The following is a 22,370-nucleotide window of genomic DNA, read 5'->3' as shown; positions in this document are numbered from 1 at the left end:
CCTAGGCAGAACGGCTTCTGGGTGTGGAGAACAAATGATCCAGCACTGCAGTGCTAATGTCCTTTTCTCCATTCGGAAAGGTCCTTGTCCCTGGACAGCTGAGTGAAATGATGTCCAAGCCAAGGTCACTGCAGATTATTATTTTTATTATTTTATGTCAGTTAATAGGTAGGTTAGTTAGTTATATGGAGATTGCTTTTAAGTAACTAGGTTTCCATTTATTTTGTAGGACTTGTTCGCGCTATGTGTGGTGCCACATTATTCACATTTATGATACACAAGGACATCAGACGTATAAAAAATAATGTCTGATGCTCCCATCAATGCAATGCTTCAGTACACCCCTGTTTTTTGTGTTGCCCCAGTGTAATAAATGGGGTCAGACACATAGGTAGCTGTGTGTTGCTGTGCATAGCGGTATAACATAAAGCAATTCACTTTCTTGGAGTGTGAATGAAGCCTAAGTTGGGGTGTAAAAGAAAAAAAAAAAACAGACACCAACTTCAAAAACATAGAATTAAAAATAAACTGCATAATCGGTAAAAGTATTAACGTAACTTGTTCCTAATTTCACATAAGTATCAATACCATAATAATAAACTTTCCATTTCTCCAATTAACTATTGGAGGCCACAGGTAGACATTAGTCAAATAGAGAACCCAGGTCTCTGAAGCCATGTAGACAATGTGATTACATGGAGGTGTTTTGAAATCTATAAATGAAATAAAGCAAGTCACTTGGGGGGCATACATCTCACTGACAACTTAATGATGATATACTGCTGTGTATATACTACTTTCTCATATCTAACAGCTATGAAATGTCTGCAACAGAGCTGATTGATGATCTAAACAATTTATTTGATGTTTTGTCTAGACATTTTGGGGTCTATTTATCAACGTCAGCCAGATGTCGAACTAGGGTTAAATGCACTTATTAGGTCTATCACAGGCCAGCACCCATAATTCCACACAAATTCTTTGCCTTCCATACATTTTTTCAAATGCAACTAGTAAAGAACAACTCCAGGGCAATTAAAAAAAAACCCAGATTCAGAATATCAGATAAAAAGTTTTTTTGGTTGAGCCAGTAGAACAATCAAAAGCTGTCATTTTACAAGTTTTACATGTGAGCTAAAAGTTCAAACCATGGTTTAGAGGGGGCAGCTTTTGATGGGTAACAGAGGGTGATACAAAGGTTGGCTAAGGCTATGTACACACGTCAGATGAATCTTGCCCAATATGAACGGTCGGGCTCACCTCTGGCAAGAATCTGACACGTGTACAGCAGTCGCACGACATCGTTCATGGATCCATGAGCAACTGACGGTGAACAACCACAATACAAGTCAATAGAGAAGACAACAGTGGGGTGATGCTCACTCGGTCTCCTCCTTCCCCTCTTTCATTCTTCTGTCACTCTTTCACTCTTGATCATATTCAGCAACAAATATTGAACGTGCGTACACTGCTTGATAACATCGAACTGATGTTATCAAGTGGTCCAGATATTAATCAGAAGAGGAAGAAGAGGTAAAGGCTCCACATATTTGATGTTCTAAAAAAGTAGTGTCACTTTAGTGACACAGTAGTGTTTTTTTTCTAGAAAAAATAGGTTTCAGAAAAATATTTCCAGTGTTTTAAACCTTTTAGCAAACAACACAAATATTTAAAGTTTTGTACAAATGTCAATTTTATGTCACTGGAAACATTTGTGATAATTTCCAGTTACAGTAAAATGAATTAGCTCTGTACACACTGCACTGTTCATTTCTATGGAGAGGATAAGAGAGAGGATGAGCAGGAGGCTCCTCTAGTTTTCCTGCAGACATTACGGTTTTGTACCACTCCACTGTTTTTAATGCGTAATATGGTGATCCCAGCCATGCCTGTTGCCGGTTATGTTAGAAGACCCCATTACTGCCCCTTGCATACAAAAATCCTGATATGCCTGTTTCCTGTAGGAAGTTAAAAAAGTTTCCCACAGTTAACAATTGGTTTGAGGCTTTGGGTATTTGCATGTGATTGGTGATATAAGATTAATGTATCCTGTATGTTTTTTTTTTACAGAGACTTCAGGATCTACGTTCCTACCGACCCTGTGTGGTGGCCTGTGACTGTTTTAGATGTGGTGGGCTGGAATGCATTAATAGGTCATTGACTAGATTCACTTGTGGCATGTAATTCTTCTCAAAATGGGTAGATTAAAGATATAGCATTTTCAGAGTTTTCCATGAGCTAAATAATGGAGACAGGAACTAGACTGGTAATCTACAATCCTAGAATTTTTCACAAGAGTTTGAGTGTCTGAGAATGTACAAGGCAAAGGCAGCAATGACAACAGATACCGTGAGGCTCTGACTATGATGATGATCTATTAACATTTGTCCATTCCCCACTCTTGACAACACACTTGTCACAGTATGAGGAGACTATGTCAACGTTGTTGCCAGTTCTAAATGTATTGCATTGCATTCCAACAGCAGTCATTACACAGACAGTGATATGTAATCTTTAATATCTGCATCTTTGTGCAGAAAAGTGCTAATATGACCTTATGATGGACACCATTGTTACTTACTGGCTTAGGTGTAACCAGACAGTTATCGACAAATTAGTTTTATCTTCTTATGTCCTTGTCTTGTATATTTATCAGTAGCTATTGTGGTAGAAGTAAAGTAAACACAAATGCACAACTCCAACTGAGGGATAAAATTGGCAATGGACTTTTATTGTAGGTTTAAAGGATTGAGCAATAAATAATTGTAATAAAATAATCAGAATACCTATAAATAGAAGAATACAACCCTTTACAACTGCAAACACTTGACTATGACTGAGTTTAACAAAAGCAGATGTTAAAAACTAAACTTCCCTATTTATATTATAGGGTGGGAGCAATAGATAATTTTGCTGTCACTAACGCCTTTTATATCTTGTCCTGAAGTCACATGGAAAATGTTACTAACAACTGTCCACAAGTACGTGAGCAAACTCAACTAGGAGACATCTAGACCGGGCTTTGGTTTCTTCTATCACACAATCCTATAGGAGGGGGCACGTTGATTTTGTTTGTGCTCCTCACGCTTTGTTCACTGAGATTCTCAGCCTCCTGTCCTCTCCACACCACAAGCAGCTGTGGTCCAGCTCTGGTTACACATCTGTTTAGCAGTAACTCAGTGCTACCTGGGGTCAGATTGCTGAGAACACAGCTGCTCCTAGGTAGAGGTGACTACAATACCAACAGAGTGTACCTGGCCTTATGGAACTTTCAACATCTACTAAATTATCTCAATAGCGCTTACAAGGAATCAAATGTTAATCCAGTTCAGGTCACATCTCATGCAGATGGTGTATATGATACATAACATAATACTCTGTGGTCAGATTGCAGTAACCCTCTTAACTGTTAGGTTACGTACATGCTCTCCAACTATAGGAAGTTGTCTCCTGCTGAAATTATGATATTGTTGATCCTTTCTTTTCTGTACAGGGAATGTGACGCCAGGCCTTCCCCCCAAAAGCAGCCAGCTTTGTCTATGGCGGCTCACACAGGCTGTTATAAATGTCCCCCTAATACACTGGCATAAGAAATCGGCATTAGTGTAGCAGCTTGTGTCCTTCTAGACATTCATATCCATTACGGCGGGAGCTGTCACTAGATAATCTGCTTAGTACATTACAACTCATTACAGAGATCTTTTGGCTGATTTGTCTTGCAGCACTGGAGGCTTCATCAGTATAAGATTTGCATATTTTTTCTACATGTACCGGTATTTAAAATTCTTCAGTGTTTTTTTGTTGGCCCCTTAAAAAAACTATATAGTTTAGAAAGTTAAAGTGCAGCCCAGAGTATAGACAGTAAATTACATTAAAAAGATATTGCCCAAGTTTTGTTACTGCTTCTTCAGAATATGTGTTATATACATATATATGTGTTCAGCCACATGTTCCCTTCACCATGCTGACACTATATTACAAAGAATAGACAGGGAAGACTCTATTTGCATCATGAAAACTCTGCTAAAATACTTCTGATTCACACATGCTTTGCAATCACACAGATGGACATCCTCAAACACAGAGACTGTTAGGTAAAGGAAAAACTAGATTGCCATACCTGGAGCCAGTCAGTGGGCCTGATTTTTAAAGCTCCTAAAGACTGTAGAAGATAGACTACTATGAGAGAACCTGGATGATGAAATCTTGCAAACCTTGAATAGAGTGAAAACATTTTCCAACTAATACCAAATGATTTTGAAGGAATCCTTTCCAGGTTTTTCAGATCATCCAGTTTCACCCATGATAGTCTATCTTCTCCAGTCTTGGAGAACTCTATTAAATCAGGCACAGCGGTTCTGATTTATTAAAGCTTTCCAAGGCTGGGGAGAATCATCAGTGAAGCTGGGAGATCCATCAAACCTGGAATGGATTTCTTCAAAGTCATTTGTTTTTTGCTAGCAAATGATTCAATCCTGGACCAGATCCATTCCAGGGTTGCGGGATCACCCAGCTTTAATAGTCCTGACCTGGACGAGAATATTGTGACACAATGCAGATAATCTTTTAAGTGATTATTGTCTTTCTATTGGTAATCATAAATGAATGCTTTAACCAATATTAACAAAGTTAAAAGTTGGCGCATTGCAAATGCTATCCTTGTTCACAGGCCTACTGTGCCTAATGCTAAATTTATATCAGATATGTCTTCTCCATGCATTGGGGCACATTTTTCAAAATAGTCTTATTGTTTGCAGTTGTTGATTAGCTTCTTCAATTGCAAGGCATTCGTGTGGACTAGACCTTTGACCTATTATTACATTGGGCCCTCTTGGAGCAACATAGACCAACATGTCTGGTATGAACCCTAAAACAAATCCCTAAACATTTATCCTCTACCTAGCAGCTAGAATGTGTCCTCAGCACTGAACCAGCCCAGCCCAGCACTAAAGTGAAGGTAAATTAATCTCTCCCTCTAACCCTGCTCTATTCATACTCACCTTGCCCTGCACTGGAAGCCTCTGCATCAATAGCAAGGTTTCCTATGCTAAAATCACACAGCTTTTTTCAGAGTGATGAGATCCCAGCACTAAGCCTCTCCGCTCCTTTCATGTAACATTTTACATAACCCCAGGTGTGTAGACACTTAATGTTAATCAAGATAAATGAGGTCTTACTCAGTCTGGAAAATAATGGAAAATTATAGTCTTTTAGCCTTTCCCCTCAGGATGGAAAATATTGTCACAGGTAATGTGTGTCATGCTGATTCGTTATACAACCATTAAAATGTCCGTGTCATCAGTAATGGCATTGCTCCTTTACTCTTTAATGATGAAATTCCAGAGAGCCATTCCTATTGTAAGGGCCATGAGTAAAGGGAATGCAGCAGTGTTGAAGGAGGAGAATTTCTCAGCCAAGCATCTGAGTATACAGCTAAAAAAACATATATAGAAGATATTAACCTGATGAATGGTATATATATAACATTATTGTAAGATGTCTCTCTGTATGTCCAAAGTTGGCATCCCAGATTAGACAGCAAGTGTTGCAAGACTGACATCAAATTTCAACTAGAATGCAGCTTTTCTTCAATTAGAGGGTTTTGCACTATTGGTGGCTGGCATTTGACCAAATTTCCATAGATAGGGGGATTAAAGTTCAAGCAGAGACATGGTGACTGGCCTGGTTTGCTGAATGTCATCCTTCTAGAGCCCTTCAACTGACATTGTAATATCCATTCCTTTCATTAGGTTACATGATTGATTGTCAAGGTTGCCTAAAGTCAGGTGTATTTTCACTCATATACATTAACATGTGCATAGATGTTAACAGTTCCTTTGGAATGTCCAAGGACTTTGGCTGGCTGTCTACTGATCCTATGCTTGATTCGATTGATGATCCAGTTTCTATGTGGCAACATATGGCAGTGTAACAACTGTTTTTGATGTACAATCATGCTAATGTTTTGCCCAATGTCATGACTTTCCCCAAGTTCCTCCTCTTTTCCTATTCATTGGACTAAACCAATGTGGCTATTCAACCCCTGTTATGGGGATAACCTGAAATAGTGGAGTCACCCAGAATAGAATCCAGAATAAAATATCAAGATACACTTTATGTTATTTTTTTCTTCTTTCAGAACATCTGAATATAAAAAAGTATGGGAGAAGAAAAACATAAGTGGTAAAATTGTCAGTAGTGATAATGTAGAAACACATAGAAAAGGTAATCTCCCGACTGAGAACAGCTAGCAGAAGTTCAAATCTTTCTTTACTTTATTCTTGACTAGAGTGTACCATTAACCCATGCCCAGCTAGTGAGTGTGTATGAGATGGAGGGGATGGTGGTGGTTAGGATTAGGCATAGTTAGATCATCTTATTTACATACGAGTTTAAAATAAATATTGGATTAAAAAGGTGAAAAAAGAAGAATGAATGTCTTTGTCAAGGTAAAATATAAAAAAATAAAAACTGGTGTTAAAGATTTTACTATTTTAGGTTCTCTCTAAGCTCTGGGGTCCTGATCTGTACAGCCCAGTACCAATGCATTGAAATGATGTCTATGAATCATATTGGTTTCATTGGCCATCTGCTGTGCTATTCACAAAGCATGGATCAAGGGTTATCACTGCTCTGGTCTATGCTGCTCTAAGCAGAACTTAGAGAGATCCTTAAGTTGTAAAATAATGACATTGCCTAATTAATCATTCAAATAAAAAAGTAAAAATTGTTGTATTGGGCTTTAAAGACTGTGAAAATATAGAAAAATATCTTAGAACAATTGTAGGAAGAAGGGAGTAGTGACAGCCCTCCCAATGTATCCTCCCAAAGCAACATACACATGTCAGATGATTGTCACCGGAGACATGTGTACAGTGGTCCCCCAATGTCATTCAGCTAACTGCAATGGCCAATTGATGAAAGACCAATCGGGAATGACCATTGTGCTTTCCTCCCATCTCCATGAGTACAATAATCATTTGTTGATCTGTCACTGGAAATGATTACAAAAGATCATTTCAAGTGACAGTGATCTGGCATCTATCTGACATCTGTTTGGGGCTTAAGCTGTTGAACTATTTCCACTTTCACATCTCTACAACATAATGTCCATATCATTCTGTAGGCAATGATAAGAACTAGGAGGACCAAATAACAACCTCTTTGAGATAACCCAGGAAGTGTGCGAAGGACACAGAACATCTCTGAATTTCTACCGGCCTTTGCCTAAATTTTTACTGGCTTTGCATTTAGAACTTTCCATCTTGAACGGTTTATTGGATAAGACCAGGCATGTCTTTAGGCTTAGTCCTAAAGCCCTGGAGATATAAATAGTCACACGCTATGAATCCATTGCCCTTATCTCATACAAAAAGCCTGTTGTCACTTTCCATGGGAAAATAGAGATCATACTTGCTCCTTACAATTCTTGACTGGTGGGAACTGGCGGGCGATCGGCAGCACCAAACAGGTGGCCGTTACTGCGGAACGCACACACACAGCCAACAAATGAGTTTTAGCACTACATCAGAGTTTGGCCTTTCCACACATTCTTTGTGCAACAAAGTTTAAAAGGCTCTCGCCACACAAGCAGCAGACTCGGTCAATATTTGTCAAAGATGTAAGGTTCGATAAGCCGTGTCTTTTTTAACCCCACATTTCCTCAAGGAGACACGGGGATATGTGATCCTCAGCAGACAGAGCAGCTGTGGGACACTCATTGCTTCTCTGTGTCATCAGCTTGTCAAAGTTGACAGACAGAACGCACAAGCTCCTGCTTGCTCCATCGACCAAACAAAAACCACAAGCCATCTCCATTTCACAAGGATCTTTTTCTGCTGGCTAAGGGTTTAGAAAACTGCCTTGTTTATAACTGCAGACACTCCACACACACAGGCGACATGCACGCCTGCTGATACTTTCCTACAATAATAGGGAAGCAGAGGATCATCAATCAGCCCCTGCCTGATGGAAACTAGGATACTGAATTACCAAAGCATGCCAGGAGTTTACTTGACACATTACTTGTCTACTATCTCACTATCCAAACCTTTTCACATTTAAATTAAAAATGAATTAGAAAATGTAAAATAATCCTAATAATAGGGACTATATACATTGCACTGATTAAAAAAAAAAGTTATAGATCTTTAGCTGGTCCTGCTCTGTAAATACAAATACTCTAAAGCTGCGTACACACGTGCAATTTTTGTCGTTGGAAAGGATCTTTCACGATCCTTTCCAACGACAAGGGACTGCACGATGCATGAACGGTGCTGTACATACAGCACCATTCATGCTCTATGGAGAGGGGAGGGGGAGAGCGACGGAGCGGCATCCTGCTGCGCGCTCTCCCCCTTCCCTTTCATTAGGATCGGTTGTCGTCCATCGTCCGTGGATCCGGCAGGACGGTCGTTCGGACGATGGACGACACCGACTGTACACACGGCAGATTTTCGCCCGATATTTGGTCGATGCCGATTATCGGGCGATAAAAATCTGACATGTGTACGCAGCTTAAAACTCATTGCTAAATTGTCAGGCCACCATTACTACAAACACATCTGTTGTAGGAAACTCTGCAAAATGACCCACTTTTTGCATTTCAAGACCTTGGCAAAGATGATACCCTTTTTGCAGGGGGTGTCTGGATTTTGCCCCCAGGTATGTAAAGATCAATCACAGGAGTAGGGGGATCGAAATTTTATATTTAAGTATAGGAGTACTGTTTACATAAACTCAGCGAACTTTAACTTTTTAACAGATATTCATAAGTTGACATTATACGTTTGGTGCTGTTGGGTGGCTTACATGACACAAATGATAGTTAAAGGATCTGTTCACACAAAGTGATATTTTAGTAACTGAAGGTCCTGACTTCTTATGTCCTGGATTCTTCAAAAGCAAGTTTTTTGTCACAAATGTCTTTTGTATTTCTGTCCTTCTATGGAATTTTGCTGTCCCAGCTCATCCTTCGCATTTTATGTCTTCTGTATAGTTATTTAAAATATAAAATATATTAGTGATTCCATTGGGGAGATCAGAACCCCTAAATAATTATTATTAACTAATATTACTATTTAAATCAGAACTCCAGCCTTACCCTCAGTCTTACAAAGTTGTACAGGCAAATTTGAAGCATGCCACATTGACCTTGCCATTCAGCCTTAAGCTTGCTCAAAGACTAAGGAGACAAGACCATAGGGAAATAAAATCATGGGCCAAAAAAGTTAAAGGTGAAAGTTCACATTCTTAACAGTAAATTTGTAATCTTAGAAAAAGTTATTATGAGTCCCTAAGCATTTGCATGCACCATAAAAGCGTCCATAGACACGGTCACCCTTCTCCAAACACATGTGATATCCTATTCTTCATGACACCTGTCAGCGGCTCTGCTTGTTTAGTGCTGAAGTAGCTTTGTATTCTTATCTTAGAACATGTACTCCCAATAATCAAAGTGTTAATAGGTCTTGGCCTTCATGGTAAAAAGATCAGCTTTGTTCTTGTCAACAAACCAAATCTACTTCACAACCTAGGGGTAACCCCTTTTACTGCGTACAGATAAAGACTATTTTTCTGAACTTTATGAAAAGCTTAGCACAATTGGCAGAGAAATACACAAGACCTTTTTGGAAACTGTGTACAACCCCGACTGACCACAGTAACCCTGTTGATCTAGTCCTCTAATGCTGATGTATGATGAAAGGCAAGCCACAAAGCCCTGTGGACATACAACAGAGGTCACTTTCACATCCCAAGCAAAATATCTGAGGCGGAGCGGCTGTGACCCAGGAGATTAAGTCATGGTGAAACTAGGGATTGTTCCCTCAGCATTCTAGAGAGAAAGTCACAGCGGCAGCTCCCCTCCTCACACCCTCCCCAGCTGAGCTCCTAAGAGGAAAAGAAATCTTTTGAAGGCGCCAGGGTGTTATTGCACCACAAAACGCTATATGTAGAGTGCTAAGCTTTGTCACTGCTGTTGCAGGTTTCAGTGCCAAGCCAGCAAACAAATACAAACCCTTCTGTCTCCTGGAACTGGCTTCTACCTCCTGTGGGGAGAACTCGCTCACAAGCCAAGTCACTTCCTTAGCTTTATTCCTTCTTCTACTTATGCATACCGGCTTCATTTATTTATTTCTTTTTAAAAAGGAACAGTCAATGCACTCAATCCAGCTTCATGGTGGCTGTTTCTTGGGATTTTCAATAGGCCTACTAGGTTTTGCCGTAATTTACACAAATATATATGATATTTGCCTTTTTCTGAGTTAAAAAATATTGATTTTTGAATCTGATGCTGCAACTGTAACACTTAAAAAAGTCACCCCAGCTAACATGTTGGGTTATAGATAGAGTCTTATAGGCTGAGTCATCTGGCTTGCTATAAACTCTTGGGAAAGTCGTCTTACTTGGGTTTTTTCCACTTTCGGCTTCGAGAGTTTATGACATTCTTGATCCATCCGTTAATAGAGTAATGGCCCCTAAGTGTCTATGGTAAACCTAAGGCTTTTGACCAAATACAAAGCACTTGGGCACTGTGCATTGATCTTTGAATTTATTGTATGCCCAAAAACCACTTGGAGATAATTATTAATATTATCATTAATAATAATAAACATGATTTATATAAAGCAAATATATTACACAGCACTGTACAATAAATAGTCGCTGCAAATGACAGACAGATACAGATTGTGACACAGGAAAAAGAGACGACCCTTACAATCTCGGAGATTGTCAAGAGAACATATGGTTTAGAATTGAACAATCAGGTTTAAAAGATGTTCTGTTTTTTTAACATGCACATAAAGTAATCAGTGCTTGCAGAGTCCCTCAATAGGAGATACTGTTCCTGTTCCAAAACCAAATCACTTTTGGCCAATTCCCCCAATATTTGTTCCTCTTCTTGGTTTTTGTATATCTCTTTGGTGATGTTATCAATAATGCCTATATGGTCGAAATAAATGTAAAATCAAAATAATATTGCAGGTACCAAAAACAGCACAAATATTCGTTTATTAACTGAAATGTAGGATACTGGTTTCCCAAGTATGTCCATCTTTACTTGCAATAAGCAGTTTTACCTTCAGTGAAGACTGCGGAAAAATACTGAGTCACAGGATGGTAAAATGCAGAATTACAATATACCAAATAAATACAGTGTTTTTCTATCGGAGCCATTGTGTATCAATTATGGTATTTTATTTTTCCAAATACATAAGATCTTGTACAAGTAAGTACAACATCAGTATGTGCAGAAATCTGAAGAATATGCACACAGTGGACCTTGGCAATATACTGTATGTGGGTTACAGTGCATCACAACACTCTACCATGATTCATAGTGTGATAAATTAAAAAAATAATACATATATCATTCAAATAATTAGGCATCTTTTACGCAATGCATGAGCTGGTATTCTATGTAGTGCATAAGTGTATATAAGCCTTTCCAGGTAAAGAAGCACAGGTAACAGTACGGTAAAAATTGCCAGAGCTCCATTTGCTTTAATTCTTTACAACACGCAACTACTACGAATGATATATAGAATTTATAGTTTTTATCATTAATATTTATGATGTCTTTCTCTGAATAAATAAAATCCAGCAATTAAATTGTGTTGAATCACATTGCAGTAAAGAGATATTTATGGCAGCCTTCATAACATATTTCAAATTATTTGTCCAAATTATTTTTGGATATGGAATTTTAAAACTAATTTTAGAATCATGTTTTACAATTTTCTAATGTTATTTTAAAACTGTTTAGAAATGTCTTTCCCAGCTTCTGTGTATATATCCCAGATTCCCTGGAAACTGCAGGCCTGTTATTAGGAAATTGTGATCATTTCAAATTGAATGTGTTCACATACATTAAAGTAGTGGTATAAAGCAGTAAAATGACTAATTTTGTCAATTTAATTTTCAATTAGGGATGAGCAATGAGCAATTTGTATCTCTCAGATCAGTTTAACTGACAGCAGTGATCTTTTTGGCAATCTGTAAGAGTGGCATTCTTCCCACTGGCCACCACACTAACTGACTGTGAGTCATGAATATAGTAATTATATCAGGGATTCCCTGAAGACTTGAAAGTTATTTTAAGGGATCCCCCATGGTAAAAAGGTTGAGAAAGCCTGTTCTAAAGCAATGCCTAAACTGAGCAGACATACACCCTATTGATATATTTGAAAGGCTGCAACACTACACTTGTGTGATCATAGCACAGAGCAGCTGCACCTGGATGGTTCCTCTATATATAAAGTGTGGTGTACTAAATGCACAGTAGCTGCTTGTTTTCTAAAGTCTAAATGACTTCATAGAATCACAGGTGGAATATTTAGTAATAAGAATCTTCTAGGCTTTGGCTAATTAACAAGTCTGGACCTCAGCGAGATCTGAAAAACACAGAGGTGGCCACCTAGGACTACAAATGAGCAACCATAAAAATTACCTTATATTTTATCAGATCATGCAAACTATTGTAGGATTACAAAAATGATGTAATAGAACAGTCTAATTGATTGATTGAATAAAGCCCTTGCACTAAGCCTAAATAAAATTACTATTATTACACAGTATTTATATAGCACCAATATTTTACACAGCACTGTAATAAGTCCATAGTCATGTCACTAACTGTGCCTCAGAGGAGCTCACGATCTAATGTCCCTACCATAGTCATATGTCTTTAAAAAACAGTCTAAGGTCAATTTTTGGGGGAAGCCAATTAACCTAACCTGCATGTATATAAAATTAAATTTTTGAAATACCTAATGTCAATATATTCTTTGTTCAGTATATTTACAGAATTAATCACAAAGAAGCCATTTAAAAACTTTGTATGATTTCTTTTTATGCTGATGATCAGGACAATCAGGACAGTGAAGGCTCCAGCAGTAGTCTGCCATCATGCCTCTATCCCATCCGCCCTGATACCTTTCTTCCATCCTTTCTTTTTATCTTTATGGAATCTCTCCCCTTGTTCCTCACTAAAATCGCCAAGGTTTTCTGGAAATTTTGTAAAAATGAAATGAAAAATTATGTAAATAGCGTACTTTTATGCTCATTGTAGAACCCAAATTTTAAAAGTTTAAGAGCAAGTTTTGTACCAGTTCTTCATAATTTTGTGCTTTATGGTTACCCAAGAAGTTCTTGACAACCATGGCACAGCTGTGCCAGGCAGAAGCTTCAGTATCAGTCATGTAACTTGTGAAATTTGAATAATTTATCAGTTTCCGAATCTGGGGTCCATCAAAGATTGCTGCTTTTCATTTTTCAGTACTCAGTTCAGGGAAGAATCTACAAATGTATTTGAAGCAATCGCCGTCCTTGTTCAGAGCTCTAACAAATGAAATTAAATGAAAAGCGGCCAGTCTTCTGCTTGGTATTCTGGTACTCCCATATGGGCTAGTAGTCCAGGGATGTTACAGCAGTACACAAAGTCTCCATCTTCACTGAAATATGGTAGGAGTGTCACCTCTCTTCTCCTATAAACCGGTATTTTAGACTGGATGCTAAAAGTTCGGTTGCTTGTTTTGACGTATTAAATCATTGAGCTCTTCTTGGGAGAACTGCTGGTTTGATGAAACACTTCTTTCATATTCATTTTCACAAACCCTGTATATCCTCCATGTCGGATACAGGAATATCAGGGAGCGTACTGAACATGTACTGTACTGGTATGGGAACATCAGCACCATACAGGTCGTCTTGCTGATTCCAAATCAGGGTACTCCCACTTGTTTTTCTTGTAACGATTGAAAACTTTTACATTCACAGCACAAAAGTAACAGTCATTATGATGATTTTTGGGCTCTCGCCATACCATAGGTACACCAAACTTCAAACTTTCTAATTTTTTATTTTTCCACTGACGTAGACACTCTACACAAGTTTTGCATACCATATGGGGAGCTCAATACTTATCTTGGTCCTCCAGTTTATTACCAAAATATTCAAGATATGCTTGTTTCACAAATTCTGTAATGTTTCTTCTCTGTTTTTGCTGAGAATATTCACCACAAATGTAGCAAAATACATTAGGCCCATATAAACAACTTCTTCATGAAGAACTTATATTTAGAAAATGTATGAATAAAAAGAAGGCAAATGAAAGTTTCATGAAAATAATGCTACATTTAATATATAAAATGCAAAACATCAGTGTAAATAAAGATTGATAATAATACGCTGTGTTAACATTTGTTGTTGGTAAAATCGTCTATTCCGACTTGGTCTTGTGTACCAAATGACCATCTTTAAATGCCACAAGCACCTAAGTAATGTTGCTGGCCATGTCCATCCCTTTATGACCGCAGTGTAGCCAGTTTCTGATGGCTTCTTCCTGTAGGATAATGTGTTAGGCCATTAGGCTCAAACTATCTCATACTGGTTTCTGGAACATTGCAATAAGTTAATTATACTTGAATTGTCTCCACAATCACCAGATTTCAATCCAATAGAGCAGCGGTCACCAACCGCAGACCACTAAAACTACCGACGCCTGACTGCGCATGCACGGGGAGTCGGTTGTCAATCAAAGGGAAGGAACCTGCCCATAGTGACATCATAACGCTATAATCCCGCCCACTCTGCCATCGTAGAGCACCTTTGGCTTGTGGTGGATCATGAGATTTGCATCATGGATGTGCAATTGACAAATCTGCAGCAATTGTGTGATGCCATCATGTCAATATGGACCAAAATCCCTGAGAAATGTTTACAACACCTTGTTAGATCTATGTCATGGACAATCCGAAGGCAAAAGTGGGTTCAACTGAGAACTATCAAGCTGTACTTAATAGTGTGACCAGTCAGTGAATGAATATCCATCAAATATGAATTAAAACAGAACTAAACTCCATAAAAAAATACAGAGAGCAATAATATACGATTGCACATTTCAAATATAGTATAGTATGACACTGATTTACTCCATACAATGCTTGTTACTACAATGTGCCAGTATTAATACTGGAGCCCTTTTCGTGCCTGTCGTCCCTAACCTTTCCCATAGACTGGAAATCAAATACTATTTTTCTTAAAGCAGCTGTAAGGAAATGAGGATATTTTCCTGCGTTGACAGGTGAAAAACACTTAGGAAACTGAGACAAAAAGATTGCAGTCAGGCAGAGCACAGTGAACCCAACAGCAAACAAATGTATCCAGTTGTAACAATATAAGTGGGAGATGAAATCTGGTTGATCTGGGTGACATCATCCAATTAAAGAGCCTTTGCCTAAAAATATTGTTGGAAGAGCCATAGGCAGACTTATGTGCATAACTTCTCCCACATGAAAGCAAAGCAATGAATAAGAAGCATAGTTTGCCACATCCCTACATATTTAAAGCCCATGAAGAGTCCCTGTCACCACGTCCTACCACATGAACTGAACACATGTAAGCAATCTTTATTAGATCTTCTTACAATTGGCTGATTTATTAAGGTTCTCCAAGACTAGGGAAGATAGACTATCATGGGTTAACCTGGTTGATCCAGAATGGATCTTGTCCAGGATTGAAAACATTTGCCAAATATTAGCAAATGATTTTAAGAAATCCATTCCAGGTTTGCTGGATCACCCATGTTCTTCCATAATAGTCTATCTTCTCCCGTCTCAAAGTGCCTAGATTAATCAGCCCCAATGTCTCCCACTGCTGCATCAATTTTATACTTTTGATATTAAGCACTAACATTAGGCATCAACCTTTTTCCAGTCCGCCCATGCTTATTTTTTTCCCCTAAGCCCAAAAAGTCTTCACTTGCTACAAAACCATTGTGATTATGTAGGGGCCAGGGAAAGAGGCTGCAGGGGACCTAGATTTTTAGACAATCGCTGTCACCTTCCTTCCGCAGGTCAAAGTGACAGTGAGGTTGATTTACTAAAGGAATATAGGCTGTTAATGTTGCAAGGCAAAAAATTAATTTGCATGGGCTATTTCACTTAGTACATAAAATGAAGCTCTGCTGACTTTAACCATCCAATCATGCGCAGGAAAAATTCTGTATTTCAGATTTCCTTGCATGTGATTGGGTTTTCTTTGCAAAAGGAACAAGGAAGGAATCAAATCATTTATTAGATACAGTGAATTATTATTCCTTGCAGAGTGATAATTCCCCATGATGAACAGCCCAGAATTCCTTTGCTAGATCATGCCCTAGTGTTGCTACAAATGTATCCACCAACCCCTATATACTCACCTTACCTGGGCTTCCTTGAAGCGTCTTGATCCGATACTGTGGTGCAAGTAACAACTGTTCATTGGTTATGGGGAGCCGGTCACATTGCCCCCTTTTTTATGGCAAGTATTCTCACCAGATGTGGAGGAGCAAAGATCTGTGAGGGAGCCTGCATGGGAAGGTAACAATGGACCTGATTTATTAAAGCTCTCCAAGACTGGAGAAGAAATACTTTGATAAGTGAACCTGGGTTATCCAGCAAACTTGGATGGATTTCTTAAAGTCATTTGCTATGTGTAAGCAAATGTATTCAATCCTGGACCAGATACATTCAGGTTCTCCCATGATAGTCTATCATCTTCAGCCTTGAAGAACCTTAATTAATCAGGCCCAATTCTTTTTTGCATATGACATTCCCAGGCATGTTGATATGGGGTGCAGATATCTCTGCTTGGTAACTCACATTGCTGGTGCAGAGAGCTGGGGAAATCCACTACAGATCATCAATATGTATACAATTCACAGGGCACAAATGTGAGCGGTCACTACACTGTGCCTGTTTATTTTCTGGTCATGATAGTAATTCATTTACTTTTATGATTACTAAACAATCCCCATGCTTTATCCTTTTATTTAAAAGTCTCCAACCATTGGGTCACCATAATGTATCAGGGGGTGCAGCTCTGATCATTTTAAATTTATTTTTTTAATAATTTAGCAACAATATAATCAATACCAAAACTCCACAATAATAAATAACAAAAAACAGAACAAGTATTGTTTTCTTCTTGGAATGGGTATACAGAAGGACTCCATCAGCACAATAATGGAGTGTTATAATATTCTAATAATAGGCATAGACATTGGGAGGAACCATCTCATCAAGACCTCCAACTAGATCAAGGCTTCCTCCATGGTAAAATAAAATGTCGGGATAGGCTACTATAGATCAGCGGTCGCCAACCTTTCGGACCTCACGGAACACTGAATTCAAAATTTTAAATCCCGTGGACCATTATTATGATTTTTTTTTTATAAAGATAAATACATTTGTAAAATAATGATCAGAGAACTTCCATTTTATTATTATGAAATGCACCTATTAAATATAACAAAATATAAATGCTTATGTAATCATAACAAAATCTTTGAAGTTTGCTTAGGTGTAACACAATTATTAAAGTTAATTTAATTATTACAAAATAATTGAAGCTTATTTAGTGTGACATTTGTTTCTGCTTGTTTAAAACAAGTTTATGGATTTTTGGCTCCATTGACCTTATTGCAAGACTGAGAGCAGTTTTTATTTCAAGCTGAGACGGGTAGCGGTTTTAATTGCCGTGACAGATGAAAATTTTTTTTGCAGAGTGTCCAAATTTTTCCGCAGACCACCGGTTGGTGACCACTGCTATAGAGTATAATACAATTGTGGGGTTGCTAGGATACCATCCAAGATGGCGGCGCCCAGTGACAAATCCCGGGGGTTCTTGGACATCCACACAAGGAAGGTAAACACATGCATTTATTACATTTAATGCACAATTATCTTACGGGAAGATTGTTGAAGTGCTATTTTTTTTCAGAAACATGCCTTTTATTTCATGTTATGTAAGGAGTTAGCCCTGTAGGCCCCGGTCCCCTCCAGCACTAATTGTGGCAGTGTGCAGGCTTCGGCCTGCATGTTGCACACAGCTATGCGGTAATGAGGATAGCCTCTAGCTCCAGCCTGTTGCTGTGCAGCTGCCCCCCCGCCTCTCCTCTGTGTGTGTGTGTTTAGGAGGTGCCGTTTCCCACAGCTCTGATCTAATTCAGTTGTAATTCAATCTCCGTGTGACCAACACGCAGCCAGTGCTCTCCCACCCGCCGACAGTCTCCTCTGTCCCAGGCTGTGTGTGATACACATTTACACTGTCAATCTGACAGGCTCCCCTCAAACAACCTCTGTGGATAGACTTACAATGTCAATCGCTCAGGGGTTGGGGGCTGTCTGTGGCAATAACATTCATGTGACCTGTCCCCCCCCCCCTCACCACCATTTCTCCATGGGCCCCCCTGTGTCCTGGTTGCCTACAGTAGACACCCTATACCTGTCACTCAGCCCCTGTAAAGGGACCTTTGTTTGGAGGCCTTTTACTGGCGAGCGCTAAGAAAGAGGCACATAAAGCTGAGGAGCGGCAGCAGATGTAAAAGAGATCAGCAGGAGAAAGCTATGTGTGGACTGCAAAGGTTTTTTACTGGGATTTATTGTAGGCCTTGCACGCTTTTCCATAAACTGCATAGGGTTGGACACATGTGTGCACGTGGACCTAAAATGGAAGGTCTGATTACATGGTCTGGGTCTCCTTCCCAAATCAGCTCCTCCGTCCGGTGATTGTCACTGGAAATGATCATTCGTGATTGTTTCCAGTGACAGATGAATGAACAAGTGCCATACACACAGCAGTCTTCCCCGATCAGCCATTTATCAGTTTGCCATGGTGGGTTGATGAATAACATTGGGGAACCGCTGTACAAATGGCAGATTTTTTCCCAAGATAATTGGTCATGTTATCGAATGGTCATACTGTTATCTGATGTATGTACATAGCTTTAAAAGGTTAAGAAAAAAAATAAAGTTATACTTACCTTACTCCATGTCCTCTGCCTACAGCTTCTAGGGGAGAATATTGTTGCTGCCCTTCTGGGAACATTCCTGTGAATCGCAGAGTAGCCAAATTTTTTTTGCAGTGGATGAGTGTGTCCCCATCAGACTTCATCCAGACTTCACCTAAATCTGCCATCCTGGTACACTATTGTATGGGATAGCTAATTCATATCCTGCAGATGTGCCCATGCTGAGTGGTCACCTATATTCCTCTTGTACTATTGTCACTACAGCTTTATCCTCTCCTTGTTATCACATTGCTTTAGTTAGTGTTAAGCTGCGTACACACTTCCAATTTTTATCGTTGGAAATGAACGACGAACGAATGACGAACGATCGATTGGGCAAAAATCGTTCGTAAAAAAAGTAACCAACGACGCCGACGAACGAGGATAGTCGTTGGAAATGAACGACTGGACCGGCGGATCGGATTGGGCGACGATCATTGACCATCTATCGTGTGTACGGTCGTTCATTGATCGTCCATGGTCTGAGCATGCGCGGTGAACGAACGTTCGCTCACTTCCTGTGGTGCACGTCACTTCCTGTATCGTTCAAACGATCGCATCTATCGTGTGTACAATATCTGCGAACGATCTTGTCGTTATCTGTATGTACAGGATCGGTGCTATACGATCGTTCGCATATATCTTGCAGGATCGTTCGTCGTTCGTTTACCAACGATAATAATTGGAAGTGTGTACGTAGCTTTAGTGTACACTGACTTTATTTGGCCCCTCCCAGGTTAATGGACAGCATGGTAGAGCAGCTATAGGAATACGGAATGTTTTCTAGAATGACCTTTAAAAAAGCACCAGGCCTATCTCAAGCAATCTTAACATTCCCCCGAGATCTCATCTACTTTAAGATCATTCACCCAAAAAAAAACTAGAATGCTAAAAACAAATCTGCATTCATGTATCATAAATAAACCAATGCTATTGTGTATTAGAAGGCATCCATAAGGTGCCAGTATATTCATTATAGCTTATTGGTGAGCAGCCTAAGACAAGTCCCCTTCTCACAGTTCTTGGTGCATACAGTGTAAGCAGGTTGTAATGTTGTGCCATTCATTTTTAATGGCATTTCAATTTTCATTGATGGGCACAACAAATTAGTTTTTTAGTTGCTTTAGGAGCAAAGCACAAAATGTAAAAACACACAAAAAATCACAAGTATGAATAATCCCTAAATAAAAAATTATTTTATAACTATATGTGCTAGAAATTAATCACCATGATGTATTCTCATATAAATTATTCATCTGAAAATACGCAGTGACCTACTTTCCAAAGATTATCTACAAAACAGGGCTGGATTTATCTCTGTAAACATTTGCATGCACATGGGTGCTAGAGGTTACCAGTAAAAGAGATGAATGACCTCGACTTTGGCAAACCAGCAGCCCTGTGTGGCCATTTCCTAGCGATTGCAGCACTATACGAATCCTGCTCTTGGCAGTGTAAACGTTTTGGTTTCTTGGCTGTAAAAACAGGATTCAGAGATACACAAGTTATGGATCTGTGCAAAGGTAAAGACAACCGCATGTCACTAATATGTGCGGGGCACAAACACCAAATGGAAGAACATGCTATGTGAAAAATAAGAAGTCATCTGTTTGGTTGTGTTTGACCCGATTATTAATTACCTTAGCCATTGTGATGGCTCCAATAGTCCGGGTGACCAACCAAGATTAGTGTTGGTGCAAAGACACCTGGGACCTGAAAACAACTAAAAAACATCGGTTGTTGATTCAAAGTGAGGACTAGTAAGGATCAAAAACCATTCAACAGTCATCATCTTAGGATCTGTCCATGTCACATTATCTGGCCATGTCCCAGTCACGCATTGCACAGGGCAGGGATGTCTGAGTGTTGTAAAATATACACAGGTCTATGGATTTCACGAGTAAGCGATTACCCATTGCAGCAGAACTAAACTATCTGCACATTAACTGAGAACATTTAACATGGGGAAACCATTGAAAAAACTTTTAGGTCTTTAGGGAACCCTTGCTATAAACCACAGCCACTGTTCTGGATATTGGAAAAACAAGTACATTAAGTATATGGGACTGATGTATTTCCAAACATAAAATATACAGGGCAGCAGAAAACATCCCTTAACCTGTTTGTGTGCCAAAAGAGATAACTGTAATGGTAATCCTACTCCAATCACTATCTCTAATGCTAAACCTAAAGATAATTGTAACCCTAAACCTTTGTTTATAATAATGTCACATGGTTACCATAATGGGTCTGTTATGGTAATCACAGTGATAATCCCGTGTATACTGACTTCACTTGGTTTGTTTGGTCTGTCAAAGCTTGCCTCGTGCCATCCGCCCTGGCCCTCAGGAAGATAGGGGACCCTGCCAGTAGATCAAAAATTCATAAACGGAGGTCTTAGCAATCAAACTCTTTTATTGCAAGTTACAGCCCAGACTAGACAAAGCATTGATCTGAAACATAGTTATGCTTAGATGACAGCAGAAATATTATGATACAATTCTTTGATTAATAGGACCACTATATTAAACTTTATACATGCTAAATGGGGTTTGTTCATCTGCACTTTTTTAACCTCCATAGCGTTAACCCCGAGTGTGACTCGGGGTAGAAAAAAGTTGCTAAAAGCGGTAACCCAGAGTCACACTCGGGGTATGTAAACCTATGGAAGGTAGAAGTAAATACAGCCTTACCTGATCTGCAGGCGCCCCGCGCCGTCCTTCGCCACAATCTCCATCTTCTTCCTCTGGCCGGCTTCTGCAACCGAGTCACCGGTGAGTTCCAGTGACGTTGTTGCGTGTGTATTTCGCCAGCCGGGCGGGGCGGGAAATTCAAAATCCATTTGTATTGCATTCAATACAAAATAACTGAATTGAATGCAATATATTGGATTTATATGTGTAAAAGCAGTACATTGTTTTCAAGAACATTTATTACAGTATATATAATAGTATAAGTATAATATGTATTTTTTTTTTTTTAAATAAAAAAAAAAAATTTAAAATTTTTTTTTTAAATATATATATTTTTATTTATTCAATTTATTATTTTTTTACATGATTATGTGTTTCAAACTTTATTATACTCTTACTGTTATATTATACTGTAAAATAAATTTTCATGAAAAACAATGTACCGCTTTTAGACATATAAAACCGGAAAGAAATGAACCGCTAGGGAGGTTAAAGACTTGATTATAAAAGGTGACTGCTTTAGAAAGTAGCATCTACATAGGAGAACAGTGCCAGGAACATTGGGTGTTTGCTGTTTGTTTAGAATGACCATGGCCTATGTTAAAGTTCTTCATAACCCTTGGATAAGGAAGGACCATTCTGATGGCCATTGTTTTAGACTGTGCTATGTTAATATGTCTTGATGAATTTGCTATGATGAGTCCTCATTTTTAACAATCTTGCCACCAGTTGCAACTGTTTTAAGTCAACCTATCTAACCACCATACAAAGACTTTGGCTGCGTACACACATCAGCTAATTCTCATCCAATAATTGCCTCAGGGCTGATATCGGACGAGAATCTG

Source organism: Pyxicephalus adspersus, chromosome 5 (genome assembly GCF_032062135.1).
Source record: "Pyxicephalus adspersus chromosome 5, UCB_Pads_2.0, whole genome shotgun sequence".
NCBI classification, from domain to species: Eukaryota; Metazoa; Chordata; class Amphibia; order Anura; family Pyxicephalidae; genus Pyxicephalus; species Pyxicephalus adspersus.
This window is presented reverse-complemented; position numbering follows the sequence as displayed.